A 20,058-nucleotide genomic window follows, 5' to 3' on the forward strand; every position below is an offset into this window, starting at 1 on the left:
AATTGATGCAATATGGAGCATATAGTGATCTAATCAAATGGGTTTAGATGATAACAACTCCCATGTTGAATGCCCCTTGATGTAGAACAATCATATAAAGCAGAAAATTTCTTACATGCCTTTTGGAATTCTAACAAATTATAATGACAAAATATGTTCCAGGCATCATAAGGCCCAAAAGTTACAGAAGTTAGGATCACTTAAGAAAGAGATTACCAGTTATTGGAAAAGGTACCTTTTGAATAATTCAGAAAGAAAGAAAAAAATACTCAAAGGGACTATCTGTTAAGCAAAAAAACACCCCAAGTTACAGTCTTATTGATTATGCTTTTATTGGAACTTCACCATCTAGTTGTCAAGAACATGCCAGGGATGAGGTTTATTCAACCTTACTTTCAAGGCAGGACTGAAAAGTGCTGTTTGTAGTGGTGAGTAAGTGTTATGACAGCCACAGAATAAGCCACTGTCAAAGGCAGGCCTGTGGAAGAAATATTCTTTTTCATACCCTGCTCTGGGGATCCAGTTTTCTCAGTACTCTCGTTTAACTGACCTGATCCGTGTCTGAATTAACAGAGCAGTTGAACATTGAATCTGAATGTCTTAGGTGTTTTTGTCAGCAACTCTGGGAGTCAGCTCAGTAGATCATGGTGGCCAGTGTATCCTTCAAGAAATCATAGCAATAGGCTTTTATATTATCAATTGTATATAATACTTCATTTCTGATTTTTCTTTTTGATAAGGATTTAGTTGTAGTTGAGTTGATTGGAAAATAAGAATTCTTCTTAAACGGGGTACCTTACTACAAATTATGTTGGAGAATAGGCCTGCAGGTAAGCACAGGTATATTTGTGTGTGTAGACTAGATGCATTGTCAAGTAGGTCATTTAATCAATTGAAATATTAGGTGGACTTAAAATATTCAAGAGCCACTAGTTATAGTAAAGAATGAAGAATATATTTTTGATTTGCTTTTTACCTGATGTAGTGCTGTACTAGTAGTGGTAAATATTAAGTATCCCTGATATGACAAATCTACTTTAAACATCATATACACATTAAATTATTTAATACTCAACACTCCAGATATGGGAGGTACCATATGCATGTAAATTACATGTAGTAATATTAGAGACTTGACTATGTATACATTGAAATGGAGACCTTTTACTTTAAATATGGAAGTAATCTACAAATCCATAGAAATGAAGAACACATTCTTATGTATAGAAAGCTATCGTTTTTTTTTAATAACATAGATTGGACTTTGAATTTTCAAACTCCTAGACATATAATAAAAAGTGGAGAGGCTTTCCGTTTGTTTCTCTAAACTCTGAATGATTCCCTGATACAGTTTTTGCTTTGAGCTTGGGTCTGTTCCAGTTGACCATGATGTTTGCATTTGACTTGAGTGGCCCTTTTTAATCTCCTTTCAGATGTTTCACATGAGATTATTTCATGAATAGAGATCTGAATATATATGAACTAAATGGAAGTGTTTGAAACATTGGCCTCTTCTTTAAATGATTACATGGCTTAAAGCAAGAGTTAATAATAGCATCTTCTTTCTTTTGGAATGATTAAAAAAAATTAAACTCTGTTGACTTGACAACCTAAGTTAACATTAGAGTGGGTTTTTTTTTTCTTTTTTCCTGGTTAATTTACAATTTGAGTTGTTTTATACTGCCTATTTAAGTAATTTTCTTAGGGGCTATTTTTCACTTACTTTTTTTTTCCTCTCAAAGTTTGTGTTGTTTTCTCATATGCCCCTCCCTACAAGGTTAATATTCACATATACTTTCCCTATGTCTAGAATGATTTATAAGTCTATAACTCTTAAAAATGTAATTACCCATAACATTTTTTATAATGAAAGATGATAAGCAAAGATACTACTAAGTATGAAAAAGATACTAAGTATGAAAAAAATACTTAAAGAATTTGCCAACAGAGTAGACAGAGCATGAAAAAGTATTCCACATGATATAAAGAGTAAAATACATATACAGCAAATTAGAGTTTCTAAAGGAAATTATTTCATCATACAGAATCCTTAAGTAGGGTTACTTCCCATACTCCTCTCATGGTGAATTCTTCCCTGGGTCGTCTCATCTGTTCACCTGTTTCCAACTTTTACTTGTATATAATTGACACTCAAAACTGTATTTCAAATCTTGAGCTTTCCTTATGTCTTTCTGTACCTTTTATGTTTGGTAACATCCATCTCTGCCCAACCACCACAGTTTACCAAAGAGATAAGAATCTAGAATATTTTTACCACATTTTCCCCTCAAATAAAATGAACACTTCCTAAACCTGTGGAACATTCTTCCAATGTGTAGCTAACTCATCCATTCCATTCTCTTTCCAGGAATTGTATCCAAACAAAGACTATCCTTTTGCATTAAAATGAAGATGGCAACTTTCTAACTATTCTTGCTCTTTGTCCCCCACCACTAAACTCCTCTGACAAAGATTGTGTTTTAGAATGTGAACTATTTCCTCTTACCTTCTCTGTTAGAAAATATTCATCTCCCTGGTGCCTGCCAAATGAACCCTACTCCCTTCCCGGTTCCCACTGCTGGGACCAGCTGAGCATCTCTGCATCCTGCTTCCACATACTTTGACATACTGCCTTCCTGACTCCATCTCCAAACAGATGTACCCAAGCAATAGCTACACTCACCCTCAGTATATTATCTATTTAATCATTACCCTGTAACTCAAAGGCCCTTAGAAGATTCATGTTTGTCAAAATTCTATTCATGCTTGTCAAGCCTGGCTTCTCTGATCTCCAGCAAAATTCATCACTCACCCATTTGTGCTCTCTTAGCTATTTATTCTTTCATGTATTTCCTTCTGGACACATACGTATTTCCACCATTATATTGTAAGACTTTTGAGGAACTGGCCTTGGAGCTCTCAAAAGTTAAACAGTGTTTCATGTGGAGTAGCTGAGAGGTGTTCGACACATTTGCTAAATTGAGTAAATAGCACTGTGACTGAATGTTTGCTAAATGCAAGTATAACTCCCTGCAGATAATATGATAATGTGCCTTATGTAAACACATATGAATGTATTATATGTCTTCAGGAAGATATATTCATTCAGCTTTGTCATGGAATGAATATTTTAATTAAAGTGATTTACCTCAAAGAGAAATAGAACACAAAAGTCACTCTGTCCTTTTACATCCCTCTCCATCTCCTTTTTCTTAATCCTTTTCTTTAAATTAGTGTTCTCTAAATCAAAGATTTTATGCCATACTTTCTCAGAAGCTCACTTTAATGAGTTTGATTTTGGTTTATTATAACTGCAGATAACTTTAACATTTCTCATAGACTGTTGTGGGAAATGTAGACTGCTTTGGTCTCTTGGTATGTTGGAGATCATCTCTTTTGTTTATTATATATTTTTGAAAAATTGGATAGATAATATTTATTCATTTCCATCTATTATAACATTGCTTTAAAGGGATATAAGATTAATTTACAGGGAAATGTTCTTTATGATGAGATAAAATGTTGTGATGGTGGAACAGTGAATTTGGAACACAGACCATGCCATGAGCTTCTACGCCTATTCACAGGTTTAACTCTAAAGGTCCTAACAGCCCTGGAAGTGAGAAAGGGCAACCCTGTGCACAATGTCTATAATATATAAATAAACCGGTTCTTCAGATAAAAATCATAACTATTCCTGAGACTGAAACCAGGGGGAAATATTTCTCCTGTAGTTATTCCGAAATAAAGATGCTGCCATGTTGTGAAGAATAACCTCTGCATCATATGCATGTTTAACTCTTTCCAGCTTCATAGGACTGCTGCTTATGAAAATCCTTCAGTATAACCTGGGGAATTATACCTAAAGGCAATCCAGTAAAACTTATTTACTAGCAAACAACAGAAAATAGTCCTGGTAACCCAGTCTCTGATCCTCTACATAAACAAAGGATTAGTTTTCTGTTATGTGAAGGAATGCATGAGATTGCATTATCTCAGCTAATTACCCATACTTATTACTTCTCTAGCCAAATTGCAATAGGTTTTATCCATCAGTTTGAGGTTGAGATCCCCAATAAGGAAAGATTAAAGCAAAACCGGGTTGCTGGTTTATATTAATAAACTAGTTTTATATTTTGACAACACTCTGTGTTAAGACGAAGTCTGTATATCTCTGTAAGCAAACTAATGTGCTTGGATAGCAGCACCCTCAACATTGAGGTAGACCAAGGGAGCACCCATAATATCAGCTTGAGTTTGCATGAAATATGTCAAATTTCTTCTCAAACAAGATTACTAGGAAATTAAGGAACTACCAATCTATGGCATGAAGTATGGATATAATGATTAGAACCAGAAAGAATATTAAGAGATTGAAAGTAAGGATTCATCTCATTCATTACATTTAAAATAAAAGGCCTCTGGAAGGGAAACCCCAGTGGCTCAGTGGTTGAGCATCTGCCTTCGGCTCAGGTTGTGATCCTGGGGTCCTTGGATGGAGTCCTACATCAGGGTCCCCGCAGGGAGCCTGCTTCTCTCTCTGCCTATGTCTCTGCCTCTCTCTGTGTCTCTCACAAATTAAAAAAAAAAAAAAAAAAGCCTCTGGAAAACACCATATGAACCCTTAACTGTGATCAATCAGTTGCAATGTACAAGCTTTGGTAACTGAATGAGGTAATGTCTACATGGACTCTATCACTGAAAACAGTTACGCACTTCAGAGTATCCACCAAAAAGTGTGGCTTTGATTTTAGTCAATCTGCATAGCCATTTTCTTAAAATTAGTGATAAAATCTGTTATAGTTGACTCCATTCTAGGGTCTAGTCCAGTATTAATATATTTTATCAGAATGGCCTAGTTCCTCTCAAAATTATCTCATGTTCTATAATTTATAAGTAATTTTAGTGAGAAATTTTCCATTTAGTATCTACGTTTTGAAGACTAACCCAGAGGAAATAGTTCTTCTCATTAACACAGTAGGGATCCTGGAGTACCCAGACCCCTGACACACTCTGCTGTGGGCTGAATAGAATAACTAAAAGTTAAACGATCAGAAATGTGTCACTGTATGTCTGCACAAAGAGTAGGCTCCTTGACAGGGGTGGAATATAAGTATTAAGATAAATATTATCCTCCCTGCCAGGAAATGGATTAAAAATATGAAGAAAGAAATTATGTCTAGAAATGAAGGAGGAAAGGGTGAGCCAATTTAGCCTTACATCTTCCACTGCAATTTTTTTCTTACAACTGAAGAGATAAACATTTCAAAACTATGGTTATATAGCTAAAAATTCTTTTTAAAAAGATTTTATTTATTCATGAGAGAGAGAGAGAGAGAGAGGCAGAGACAGAGGCAGAAGAGGAGCAGGCTCCTTGCAGGGAGCACGATGTAGGACTTGATCCCAGGACCCTGGGATCACACCCTGGGTCAGAGGCAGATGTGCAACTGCTGAGCCACCCAGGCATCCCTATAGTTAGAATGTTCTTAAATCTCTATCATTTTAAAACACACCAGGAAAACTAACCTCCCAGGAAGGTTTTGTTTGTTTGTTTGTTTGTTTTTGTTTTTTGCTAGAACCCTACTTAATTATGTTTCAGGAAAGTAGCTTGGGCTTTGGGAGGAGGGCGTACACTAAGAGTCACCTGAAAATTACCAGCGGAGGGCTAAGGAGGGGTGAGGGGCGAGGCAAGGTTGAAGTTGGTGGTGAGGCTGGAGAGATCGGCTTGTGTGACTTAGATGCTATTATCAAAGAAACAGATCTGTCATGATTCAAACAACTGAGTACATGTGATGTGCCCAATAGCTTTTCAATCTATGGGCTTTCATGTCAAAATCATCAGCACTGTAGAGGGGAGGTGGGGATGCAGGGAAGATATGATAACTGTTAGAAAAAACTAAATTGAAAATGTCTTTTTCCCACTGGGTAAACATTCTTGATTATATGTTATATTCTTCTGAGTTAATTCCTGAGAAACTATAAAATGTGCCCATTTGATTATAATTTGCCCATGAAACTTGTCATACATATTATACAAAGCTGTATGGCATATTATTTTATTTTTATAACAACAAACAGTTAAACAACATTAGTTGTTTTAGGGATCAGTGGCTAAAATACAAGTTCTTATTTCCTTTAGTGAATGCAGATTATTTACTTAGCAGCCTCATAACCATCATCACTGAGCAATTGAAGCAGCATTAATCTTGCTGTAAACATAAAAACCATCCACTTGTGCTGTGGAAAGAACAGTAGTATATGTGGGCTTTCTGTGTCAATGAATTCAAGGCTGAGATAACTTCTTCACTTGTCAAGTTGCTGTCACTTTGTTAAGAATTAGAGATGGTATGTTTTCTAAATTTATAACAATATGTCAGCCTATTGCAACTAAATGAAAATGAACAACTCTGGGTTGTTTTCAGGATGTTAAGGAAAAGGTTTATTGTATCACTACTGAGTATCTTGTCTTTGGAAACTTGTATCTATTTAATTGGCATGTAGCATATTAAAATGTAACAGCCACGAGTTATCTTTATGGAGATTCTTAATGGCATGTCTTCATAGGAGTACAACTCAGATTATTTTCCTTTTTATTCAGGAGGCCATTGGCTATGATACCCTGATGGTTAGTGACTTTCTTCCCTGGCTAGAGAGTAAAATACCCTAACATACTCAGCTATCTTCAGATTGAAGGAATTAACTGTGAGTGGGGAAAATCGAGGCAAACCCATGAGTATCTCCCTACCATTTGGTGCCCAGGGAGTCCCTGGCACATGCACAGGAGGAATGCTGAGCTCAGTTTTGTACAGGCAGAGCCAGTACCTTCTTGCCTTCACCCTGACGCAAGCATATAAGGAAGCAAATGGTATATTTACCAGCCTTCTCTGCTAGTTCCTGAAAGTAAATGTAGGTCAGTCTTCATTTGGCAGATGACTGGTGCTTGGTGCTTGGTGCTGTGCTCCACCCTGGAAGAACTATCTTGGTGAGGGGAAGCCAGAATCCAGCCCCTGGGGGTGCATATCATCTATTATATAGGTGCTCAAATGTGTGACATTATTCCCTAAGGGAAGACAGTACTGGGAATCTATCACATATTTTTAGGAAACCATTCCTGAAAATTCTTCCTGGTTCTCCATCCTCAACATATCACCAACCCATGTAAAACTGACCTTCAAATTATTTTCAACTCTCACAATATATACACATACCAAGTTACCACAATATACACTTTACATATCGTACAGTTTTATTTGCCAGTTCTGTGATAAATACATTTGTCAATTATCTATTGTCAATAAAGCTAAAATAAAAATAAATTTTATATATAAATAAAATTTATATAAAAACTTATATGTAAATATATACAAATTTATATATAAAATATATGAATATCTATATATCCTTCCACTTCCTATCTCCTCCACCACTTACCTGACATAGGTTTACCCTTATCTCACCAAATTAGCCTTTCTACATATTTTCTTTTTTTTTCCTGTGCAATGCATTTTTTCACATTGTAGTTAAAAGGACATTTTTTAAATGGAAATTTGATAAACAACATAGCCTCCTAACACTTAAGTGCTCATACACTTACCACTATCACTAAAACTTTTCTTTACCTTCTATTTATTTTGGGTTTTTTTTTCTTTTTTTTATAATAAATTTATTTTTTATTGGTGTTCAATTTGCCAACATACAGAATAACACCCAGTGCTCATCCCGTCAAGTGCCCCCCTCAGTGCCTGTCACCCATTCACCCCCACCCCCCGCCCTCCTCCTCTTCCACCACCCCTAGTTCATTTCCCAGAGTTAGGAGTCTTTATGTTCTGTCTCCCTTTCTGATATTTCCCCACACATTTCTTCTCCCTTCCCTTACCTTCTATTTATTTTGAGGAGAAAGACCACAATCCTTTATGTAATCCCCTCAGGCTTTGCCTCAAACCCTTTTTGTCATTTGCTGAGCTTAACCTACTATTAAGGAAAATCTAGCCTTTAGAATTTTATATATGGAAACCTGATACCTCTCCTAGCAGCACAGGATATGGGATTTTATTCATGTGATTTTTGGTAATGATTTTGGTCATTTTTGCTAGGTTTTCTTCTATCTGGTTATTTTCTAAATATCTGACTTCCTGTTTGGTGCCACATTAATATTTTTGATGTATCAAAGTGTAATGAATACACTTCTACCCTATGTTTGCATTTATTTTTTTAAATATTTTATTTATTTAGGGGCGCCTGTATGGCTCAGTCGGTTAAGCAACAGACTCTTGCTTTTGGCTCAGGTCATGATCTCAGGGTTATGGGATCAAGTTGCACATCAGGCTCCACACTAGGATGGAGTCTGCTTCTTTCTCTGCCTCTACCCCTTTGCACTAGTACTGTCTCTCTCTTGAATAAATACAGTATTTTGAAAAAAAAAATCTTTTTTGTTTGCACTTACATATGGATAGTATTGTTTTGGGGGTACCTGGTTGGCTCAGTTGGTTAAGCAATGACTGAATTTTGGCTCAGGTCATGATCTTAGAGCTGTGGAATCTAGCCCAACTTATGGCTCTGCACTCAGTAGGGAGACTGATTAAGATTCTCTCCCTCTCCCTCTACCCTTTTAACCCACATGCATGTGTACATGTACTCTCTCTCCAAAATAAATAAATCTTTAAATAAATAAATCTTTAAAAATAAACATGATATTGTTTTATTAAGTTTATGTAGAGAGGGTGGAAAATTCAAAAATTAAAAAAAATCATAGTTATAAATTTCTTTGGGTAGTATCTATACTTTGACAGCTTGTGATTCTAAAGACTTAAGAAAAAGTCTCATACACTGGCACATATAAACTAGCTCAATTTAGTAATTCTTTGATGTTAGATTGAAGCTCACTTTTGGCATAGAAACAGAATATTATTTGCATTTAGGGGAAATTATCCTCTGTAGATACACAACACATTCTTGAAACATAAGTTTAAAGGTTTTCTCATGTGCTCATTTAGTTTTCATTCTGTACAGTGAAACATTGTATATATAATATCTGTTTTAAGATTTGATCTTTTTATTTTCCAAGATACCCTCTGAAGAAAACTGCCATCACTTGTTTTCAGAATCTGTCTTCTCCCTCGGATAGAACAAATTCCTACCACTGTTAGCCTTTAAAACTATGAGAGATGCTACTGAATAGAGTTAAATGGTGACTTGTTCTCTTTAAAAACAGACATATCTGAATCACTTAATTTTTGTGCTTGCAGCAGTTACCCCACTTCCCTACCTGGTTAAGGAGCACAGAATGGCAAGGATTTTGCTTTACTGTGCTGTAGGTCTAGGAGGAGAACTGTGAAGAGCTGGCGGGAAGGTAGATTTCTCCTGAAAGATTTCAAAAGCCTGGCTTGAGAAACAACACTTGGATTCCTGAGACTCCTGGGTGCTGAGTCAAGTTGCCCATCTTGTAGTTGGGAGGAAGCAAAGTTCATCTTCTATCATAAACTTTCTCAGATGCTTTCAGAGAAAATTAATAAAGAGTCTCTCAACTTCACATTTTCACTTATCTAAAAAATTTTTTTTAAATTTTTAATTAAAAATTTTTTTAAAAAAAATATTACAAAAAAATCTTGTAATTCTGAAATTATTTTTTAGAGTATTGATTTCTCTGCATTTTCTTTTCATGAGCTTTCCTTGCTCTCGAGTTACTACTCCATTTTGTTCATTGTTCAGCATTGATAATGAAATATTTGTAAGTCTTAATTTTAAAGGAATTTACATATTTCCAGACCTAACAATTTTCTGGTATTATCATCATTGGTGTAAAATTGGTAACAACTGAAATGTCAATTAACTAGTCTTCATGTTCAAGAGGGCCTCAAATGAAGTATGTATTTAGGAATATTCTTCAGAATTGGAACAAAATACTTGAGTACATCCAGCTATTCAGAAGCCTTGGGGATAACTCTTGTACAACTGAGATATTAATAAGATGATCTAAAGATCTGTAAAATTTCATTTATTTATGATAATATAATGATAGTAATTTGCTTTTACATAATTTTAGAATTTTGAAACCATCCGTCTTATACAAGAAAATACCTCTATTTCTCTAAGCAAGGGCATTCTCCTACTTGACTACTATGATCATTAAAATAAGGAGGTAAATATTGATGCAGCATAACCATGTAATCTCCTCAGATTACATTTCCGCCTTTTTCCCATTTGGATTTCGCCACGTGTCCTATTAAGTTGCTCTGATTGTCCTCAGAGGCTCCAGTTCAGAATTGTACTGTGCTTAACAATTCAATATGAAAGAGTTTCTCAGGTTTTTCTTTGACATTTTTGATCTTGATCGCTTTGAAGATAACAAGTTTGATATCTCATAAAATGTTTTCATTTTGGGTTTGCTGATGCTACGTTGATCATATTTAGATTATGAATCTTTGGCAATAACACTGTCTTAGTCTATTCTGGCTACTATAACCAAATGCCATAAACTGGGTGGTGTATAAGCAGAGATTTATTTCTCACAGTTCTAGAAGTTAGGAAGTCCAAGATCACATTGCCAGCACACTTGGTGTTTGGTTGGGGCCTGATTTCTGGATCCTAGACAGCCCTTTTTTGAATGTGTGTTCTCACATGGAAGTGACAAGAGCTGTCACTGGCGTCTCTCATGAGGGCACTAGTCCCATTCATAAGGGCTCTGCCTTAATAAATTAATTGATTCCCAAAGGTCCCACCTCTAAATACCATCACATTGAATGTTAAGATTAAACATGAATTTTGGTGAGATACAAATATTCAATCTACAGCAAATGTCATGGAAGTGATATGTTTTTCTCAATATATGATTCTGATATGCTCATTATTAGTGTCAACTTTGTTATCTTAAGGTTGTTTTTGTGAGTCTTCTCAATTGTAAAGTTATTCATAAATATCAGTGTGGAGTTCTGTCTTTTTATTTTATTTAATATATTACAATTTGTTTATATATACATATATGAATTCTGATGTCCAGATTGTCCTACTTTTGGCTAATGAGAGCCCCATCAAGCCAGCATCTTTGCTTTTTTAACATGTCCTTGTCACTTTAAGAACTTTACTGTGTAACAGATATTTCAGGTATATCTTATATTTTCTTCTTGTACTGAAGGGAATCAGTCCTTTCTCCAAGGACCTGTGCTTCCTTTTACTAGAGAGTCAAATTTAGTGAGTCACATTCAAGATCTGGTTGCTAGATGTGACTGTTGCTATCAGGTATTGCTGCTTCTAGCCTCTTTGGGCTCGCACAGAAAGGGCAGGTGTGTTTGGAAAGTTTATATAATGTACATTTATAATTATATTCGTTTCTATAGCAGTGTGTATGGGATGAATTCACACCAATGCCTTCAATCTCTATCCACACACAGCTTATCCTAGTCTTCTTTTTTTATATAACAATTGATGGTTTAAAAATCTTACTTTCACTTACATTCACCACGATACAGTGGAGCAGTCAGGATGAATGTTTTTCTTGGCCTTGTTTGATTTGAACTCATTAGAGTTTTTGACTTTTACAAACCTGGCAAATAATGGAGGCAGGAGCCAAACCCAGTTCTATTTCTACGTTTACTATTAATGTCTTTGTGTCTCTTTTTCCAAAAACACAGGAATTAAATTCTTGTACTTCAGCTCCATCATTGATTTTTGCCTTTCTTTTCTTAAAACAAAACAAAACAAAAACAACTGGTAGTATGATTTAAATATAAATTAATGTAAAAAGTTTTATCATTCAAAATATGGCAAATACTTTGGATAATGTACAGGGTATCATGACACCAGCTTGTTAATAAAACTAATAGAGAGCAGTGAGGCTTGTGAAAGTGGGTGGGCATTAGATTTTGTTATCTTAGAGAGATTTGCGTTACAGGGAAGGGAATAAAAGCATCACCCTTATTACTAATATTTGCTTAAATATCCAAGAACTAATAGTGTTGTTAGATAGGAGATGATACTTCCTATATCCTCATGAATTCATCTAATTTTGGATCACAAAGAGTGAGATCATTTGCTAAACCCAAACATAAATAATTAATAACTGACTTAAAGCATATGAAGTGGCAGCTACATTTATACAAATGATAATTTATCTAACTGGGTTTGTGTACTGCTATGTAGACATTGCTTTGTGAATTGTAGGGTAATTGCATACATTACTTCTAAATAAGTTTGCTTTATTCTGTGCCAAGAGTGCCTTACAATCTCCTCAACATGTAAAGAATATTTCAGAAAATGGAGCTGCTCTGAAATGATCTGTGGGTAGTTGGTTAGTATGCTGAATATTTAGTAGCTGCTAATGAAGCTCCTATCAGCTTATCACTGTCCAATTTTCTATTCTTGCATGGCATAATTCTATGAGAAATCATTGGAGACACTAGTGCCCAGTAACTGCCCTTAAGAGATATCTAAATCCACTCTGAAATAAAAGCTTTTCTGATTGATTTATAGCCATATTAAGACAAGCATGCCATCTGTATGTAATAACTTGCAAAGAGGAACTTGGACGAAATATTCATCATAGCTTGTTCATAATTACTTTTTGGGGACCAGATCTTATATTTATTAAATATTCCATTTGGGATATCATTTATTAACTGGCAGTTTTCTCCTGCTTTGGATAATTTCTTTCTGATTTAGAGTAGCCTTTGACTTATAATTAGAAACCACTTTATTGATACACATATTTTTTCAATTTCATTCATATGAATATCATTTTGATAATGACCCAGGAGCCCAACTTTGCTGGAAAATGTTGATTTAGCTCTTATTTCTTTTCTTTTTATTTTTCTATTTTTAGTCCCTTATTCAATACACTTGCAGGAAGATTGACTTTGAATAATATAGTCATGATGTCAAAACAGTACAAATTATACCCCACTGCCATCTGGAATAGTGAAAATAAAAGCTTTATTTACACTGTTTTCTTTAAGAAAAGAATAATAAATGTTTTTCCCCCTTTTCAGGGACTGTATTCGGAATAAAATAGTTCTTGTTTGTAGCCTGATACTGTGGTTTATTCTGAAAGATAATGACTTGAAAACCCATTTGCTGATCAACAAAGTAGCAAATACTCTAACACAGTAACCTCTTGGCCTTCTAGCCACTGAGACACTGATCTGTCTCCTTTCCTAGACAAAGCAGTTTGGGATGGTCATTATTGGTCCCTTATTACAGTGGGGACCTCTGTGTGGCCTAACGTCATAGGGTTGATATGCCGAATCTAGTGATGTCTAGTTCTCTGCTCTGTGTACTATCTTTTGGTATCTGCTCAGAACCGAAGTCCTGCCACTTATATATAGCCCTTCCTAGATAATTAACAGAAATTACAGAAGGGTTAAAGACATAGGCACAGTGCTGAACTTGAGCTCCCTAGGGAAATTACTTGATATTTATCATCCTTTTCACACTCTTCCATTTCTCATGCACATTTTCTTGGCTAGGATACACAGTAGATTTATGTCTCCACCTGGAACCAGTGCTAAACAAATGAGAAGCCAATTGATATACATCAAAAGGTGAATTTTCTTAAAAATGTAGTACTGTTTTTAAAATTATTATTAAATTCCATGGAACTTTAGTCGTTTCTGCTTAAAAACAACCAGCTAGTAATAATAACAAATTTTTTTCGTTGTGCCTTCCATTATAGCATGACTTCCATTAAGAGTTCTGTCACTGTTCATGATGAAAATTTATTCAAAGAAAAGCTACCAGCATAGAGGAATCATGATGAAACAAAAACATGCCAAATCTAGAAATAAAAGATTGTCTTTTATTTTTGCTGTAGGTATGATCTAGAGCAAGTAATTTAATTTTGCTGAGTCTTTGTTTTGTGTCTACAGAAGATGGTAATTATGATACCACTTTTGCCTATCTCAGGGAACTTTAATAAAAGCTCAAATGATTTAAGTGTTTTCAGGCATTCACAATAAAGTTTTTCTGTCCCAAACATTTAGAACTATTTTTTTTGTTCATTTTTTAGAACAAATCATATAATAACATGGATTTGTTTTATTTCTGCTGTTGATTAATCAAAGAATGTAAAATCTTGTTGAAAGGGAGAAATTAGGGCTTTTATGAGGTTTTGAAAAGGTTATTTGACACAGATACTGCTTTCTAAATTCACTTATAAGTCTAGATAATCCTGTGGGTTGTTTTTTTTTAATGATTTGCTCAGCATATTTCCCATTTGCAGTTTATTGCTGCAGCTTTTGTTATATCAAGACTTGGAGTCCTATGACTCTGTTTTGTTTAAATCTATTGTGGGAGTTTGGGATTGAGTATGTGTATATATGCTAATATTTTACAAAATGCCAGACACTAGTGCCAGGCAGTGCTGGTCACATTTAATGCGTTATCTCATTCAGTCCTCCCATCTATGAGCTGGGCACTATTCTCACTCCCAAAGAATCTAATTATCTGCAGATACAAATAAATCACCACACTATAGAGATTCTCTAGATTACTTCATACCCAGAGCCTGGCCCACAATTGACCCAACAAAGGTATTTAATAATTACCTATAGAATGAATGATGCCATCTATTGACTAGCCAGTAGATTCTTAAAACTAATAGTTCAAAAGCTCCTTTTCTTTTAATTTAATGCAATTTTCATAAATATGAAAACATTTTATTGTGTGACCATCTGAACACCAACACACTTAAACTTTTCAAGAGAACTTTTACTTTTTAAGTATAAGAACATACTGGCTTTGTATGCAATAGATTAGTACTATTTCTTTAACACATAGGGATGCTTTTCAATATATTTAAAGGGGCTACCACTTTTATTAAGAAAATATTCTTTATATGATTCATATGACATTTGACTTTTCTTATGTTAATGAAAACTTTCCTTAATCCCTTCATCCTTCAAAAGAAAAACAAAACTTTAGAGCTTCTCTAAGATTGCACTGTGAATGCCTAAAGGTTTGGGATATTTTACTATTGAGAAGTTTTTGCTCCTGTCAGTGAAAGATGACCTGAGTATTTGCCTCAACACACAGCTGAATGATTCACTTGGGTTTTATCATTAGTTTGAACATCAGTAATTTCGTTTTTCTAAAGATGAGATAACAGAGCATAGATACATATTCTGTTGTATTCTTTTGAGTTTCATTGTGTTTGCAAATAGTGTTTTTGTTATGTGGTTGCAGTTTTGGCTTGTAGGAATGTACAAACAGTATATGGAGGGAGCCTTTCTATACAATTAGATAAAGCAGGCACTGGATTGTGTGTTCCCAGTGCAGCAACTGCATTAAATTTGTAAAAAGAACCAAGCCTGAATTACACATCTTAACCCATGGAAATTGTTTGTTAATTAAATAAGATTTAAATAAGCTATTTTTGCGAGTCTGTGTCATATTATTTAAGACACTGTAAAAAATAGAAATTATAGGATAGTTTTATGTTTCTTAGACAGTAACCAAATTGGGGAGGCCACATGTATAGCCCCAAAACAAAGAATGATTAGCTGTTTAAATGAATGGCACTAAATAAAACCAGTAGGAATGCAGAGATGCTATATGAGTGAGTATTGAAATTTTTGCCACAATTTCCTAAACATGTGTATGTGCAAATGTTTATTATACACTGTCATGGTTAAATATTTATTGTGCACTGTCATGGTTATAAAGGAAATAACATAGAGCCCTGCCCTCCATGAGCTTATGAGTTCAAGCATACTCATTGACTTATTAAGAGTTATTGATAACGCCAGTTGAGGGCTTCTAACAAGGAGCTACTGTAAATTATTTGTTGGGTTGAATTCTCTAAGACAAAAACTACTTATCTCTTCCTCCAGATTTTGATTTGGCTTTATTGCACTACCATTCTCATCAGAACCTCTACATTGTCCACAATATCCAAATGATCAAGTGTATTTGCCAAATATTTTAATACTGCTTTTGTAAAAGCGTACTGTTGATGTAATTGACATGATAAATTGGAAATGTAGCAACATGGCAAACAGTCCTTCACTGAAAACTTCTTTAAGTCATTTGGAACCAGAGTCAAAGCACTTGTCTATTTAAATTCATTCAGAGTCTCCGCAAGATTTGGCAAGATGAACTGCTTGGGCCACCTTGGAAAGAGGCTATGGTCTTAGCAGGCAATTTAGTTTTGTGGTTTCCTATCAAATAAGAGAGGTTCAGTGTTTGCGGAATTGGAGTGCAAGTAAAAACATCATTAAAACTGTTTATGGATGAACAATGAAAGTCGTTTAAGTGAGCAAATTATGCAAAAGCTTTTATTTAATCATTCACAAATATCTAAAGCATGACTCCCTACAAAACAGTATCAGACTATTTCTCCCTACATTCCATTCAGGTCCTGGGTGGGTCAGGGGTTATTAACACAAGTTCTGCACAAATGGGAAGTTCAACTCTGGAAAATGCTGATGTTCATATTTCTGTTTCCTTAATGGAACTATAAGTTTCATATCAGCATTATTTCATTAAGACACCAAACAGATTCAAAGAATGGCTATATTTCCAGGTCTATTATAGCTGCCATTCCAAACAAAATATGTACGGCTTCCATGATTCGCTAAGCACAAGTATGTAGTAATCTGCCCTTTAATGGCCTCTCAAAATGACAGACCAAATGGCTTTGTGAAGGTCAAGTCTGATTTAAATTGTTGATGAATTAAGAGCTAATTCTGCATGATTGAATATTAATATGGAACAGTGATAAGTAAGGCACTTTAAAGCTTAATGAGCACATTAATGAATAGGACAAAATGTTTTTCTTTTCACCTCATGTAAAAGTTTAAAGCTGCTAACATATTGACAATTTGTTAATTTTTGATAGCTGCTTTTTTTTTCCTGTAAAAGTTTATGTGGTTAAGATATAAAAGGTATCGATTCCCGCCCCGCCCCCCCCCCCCCCCAAGTTCCTGGTAGTATACATTTGATGAGCTGTCAAAATTGATGTTATCAAATGGCCAAGGCAGTTTTATATAAATCACTAATAAATGCAGAAGGTGGAAAAAAAAGCAATTAACATCTTCTAAACTACACCCACTGAGATAAGCATTCCAATTAGAAATTTCATTATTTCTACAGTTCGTTTTATGTTGAATACTGAGTTTTATTGCCAAATACCTGACAGTCAAATTGGAAACAAGCCACAACTGTCAACGTGTAAGAGTTCTGGCTATTTGAATCTGTTACATTGTGATGTTTCTCATGAAAATTTAATGAAGAAAGTACATTCAAAGAGATTCTGTGCAAAGGGGGGATGGATAGAATTTAATTACCCTTATTAAAAATAAGAAAGGAGCACTCTTTACATCCACTGTCCGATTAGTATGCAAGAAAGATTATCTTTGTTGTGCACTTGTGTATATGAAAAGGGGGCTCTGGAGTGTTCTTTATGAGCCAAGAAGGAAAAGAAAGGTCATGCAAATGTATTAGACTGCTTTTAGGAGGGCACAAGTCAATTTTGTCAGCTTTCCCCAAGGTGAGGACTTCATTTCTTATAAATGGTTATTAATTCTAGATTTCTTTAGTAAGAGCCTCTAGTAAGTGGCTCAACAATCTTAAGTCTTTGACACTTGCCACTTGGTACAGAGTATTGGCTTGGTTCTTCAGAGAGTTGACACTGTAGAAGAAAAGTAATGACTAGTAGGTCAATGTTCATGCATGCTAATGTAACTAGTATTCAAATGCCTGGGGCTAGATACAATGCTTTAGGAAATACTGAACCAGTTTAGGAATCTCAAGGTGATTTTTTATTAACCTAAGTTGGTGGCTTTAAATATGGAAAACAGCAACAAAATCAAAGAGCTTTTTAAAAACCTCACTTCTAAGCCAGTGTAGTTGGCTTTGAAGCACTTGAGGTGAATTATTTTTTTCCTTTGAAGCATTTGTGTCAATAGTGGCCAAGTGAGATGTTTCATATGTGTATGAAACGATGGCTATTGATCTTTCTGCTTATGTTTTTCAAGTAACACTAGAACAATGCTGTAGATGTAAATATATCATAATGACGAAACCCTTTAAGTCATAAAGATCAGCCTGATGAAATTCAAATGGAGCAGATTATCAAAATTAGCCTAATTTGCAAAATATTCTATTCCATTTGTAACTTTTAACTTTCCAACTTGGAGCCCAGAAAAATCACTTTGAAATTTCATTCTTAACTATTGTTTCTGGCACTTGTCCACCATAGACTACTGCTTGGCTGATCATGTGTGAGCATTCAGATAAACAGAATGGGTTCCTCCTTCCTTAATACAATCATATCTTTCAAGTTAAGTAAATTGTAACTCATTGAAGTGAACTATTATATATATATTATTTTTATTATTTATTTATTTTTTTGTCTCCAGCTGAAACTAGCTGGTGGGAGAGGAAAATATTATCTAGTGAATTGAGATGTCAAACCCAACTTGCCTTAGCAGCTTCTATTTCATAAATATCCCTACAGGAGAGCCAGAATCCACACTTTTCCCTGTTCTCTTACAATAACATGGAGTCGTTGAGGGAGAACTTCCCATTTTCTCTTACAATAATCTGGAGTTGTTGAGGGAAAACTTCCCTTTATTGGGAATTTTATTCTTTGGTAATATTTTGACATTCATTCATTGTTCACATTCAAAATCTCTCTCTATCTGTAGTTCTGAACTATTCCTAAGGTCAACTCTCTACCAGAAGTAGTTTTCTACTATATGTACTAGAAGAAAAAAAGTTTTTCATTTTTTAATCACTAGGATATATTTATATTTGGGCTTGTCATTAGGATATATTTATATTTGGGCTTGGAAATCACTGAAGGTTCTCTTCAAAGTTGAGTAATCCAAGGGCCCCTGCGTGGCTCAGTCGGTTAGGGTCTGACTTTTGATTTTGGCTCAGGTCATGATCTCAGAGTTGTAAGATTGAGCCCCACATCAGGCTCCAGGAGTAGAACCTCTCCCTTTCTCTGTTTCTTTTTTTTTTTTTTTTTCTCCTCTCAAAAAAAAAAAAAAAAAATCAAGTACTCCAGATTAGTTTGATGGCAAGGGATATAAATGAGACATGGAGGAACTCATGGTATAGGAAGATAAGCTGTTGATACTAAGTACAAGAAAATGGATTTTAGTTACTATCCTAGTACTCTGAGGAGGAAAATATTAAATATATTTGAGAGGATTTTTCTTACAAAGAAGGTGATTTTGACTGTATGGCTTTTCAGAGATGGAATACCTAGTGGACATGATTTGTCTGGGGAATGGTAAGAATTACAATGTGATCAGAAGAAACTTTCCTATGGGGAATATAATCCATGAGAAGCTGAGAAAAATGGGGCCTGATTTAAAAGGATTTTGCTACCTAGATTTAGGAGATGGCACTTATCTGTAATGATAGAGAGGAGGCAGTAGAGAACACATAGATTTGACTGACTACACAGTGGAAATGTCAGATGGAGCCTTTTCCCTAGAAATTATAACCCAGACTTCAGCAGGATTCATAGGATCATGCCAGAAATTGCAGGCAACATCCAAAGAAAAGTGAGGTGCCACATGTGATGATTCCTATTTTTTTCCACCAGTGTGTATGCTTTTAAGTAATTTTGGAATTGGTGGCTTATGAAAATTAAACAGAGGTCATGAAGGAAGGTTGATTAAATTAATGCAAGACCAATGAGAATTCAAAATGTTTCATAATGGTTTTTGAACAGTCAAGTTCTAATTTGGATAATCATCACCCATATAACTAAAATTCCTTCAAATTCAAAATTTCTTCAAGATAGAATACACCTTCCTAATGCTGGCTGGAAGAGCTGATAATGCAGGTTACTAATGTGGATCAATCATCATGCTTAGGGGATTTAAGAAGACTTTAATTTTACAAGATCTAATATCTGGGATAATTTTTTTGGAGGATAGGGAGAAGTGAACTTTGGGTGAGTTGAGGATTCAAAATTTAGGAATTTCAACTCCTAGTGAGGGAAAATGGTATAGACCTTTAGAATAGAGGAAAATACTCTTTAACTCAGAGGAATATACTTCCACTTGTTCTTAAAGGCCCACTTCAGAGCCTCCGTTGGTACTCACTGACCTC

At 34.9% G+C, this 20,058-nt stretch overlaps 1 protein-coding gene across 50 annotated transcripts in view; it reads left to right on the forward strand.

Annotated features, from left to right (window-relative positions):
• PTPRD (protein tyrosine phosphatase receptor type D) overlaps nucleotides 1-20,058 on the forward strand; it is a 2,173,792-nt gene that overhangs the window by 1,958,509 nt on the left and 195,225 nt on the right. The window lies entirely within an intron of this gene.

Source organism: Vulpes vulpes, chromosome 12 (assembly GCF_048418805.1).
Source record: "Vulpes vulpes isolate BD-2025 chromosome 12, VulVul3, whole genome shotgun sequence".
Taxonomy (NCBI): Eukaryota; Metazoa; Chordata; class Mammalia; order Carnivora; family Canidae; genus Vulpes; species Vulpes vulpes.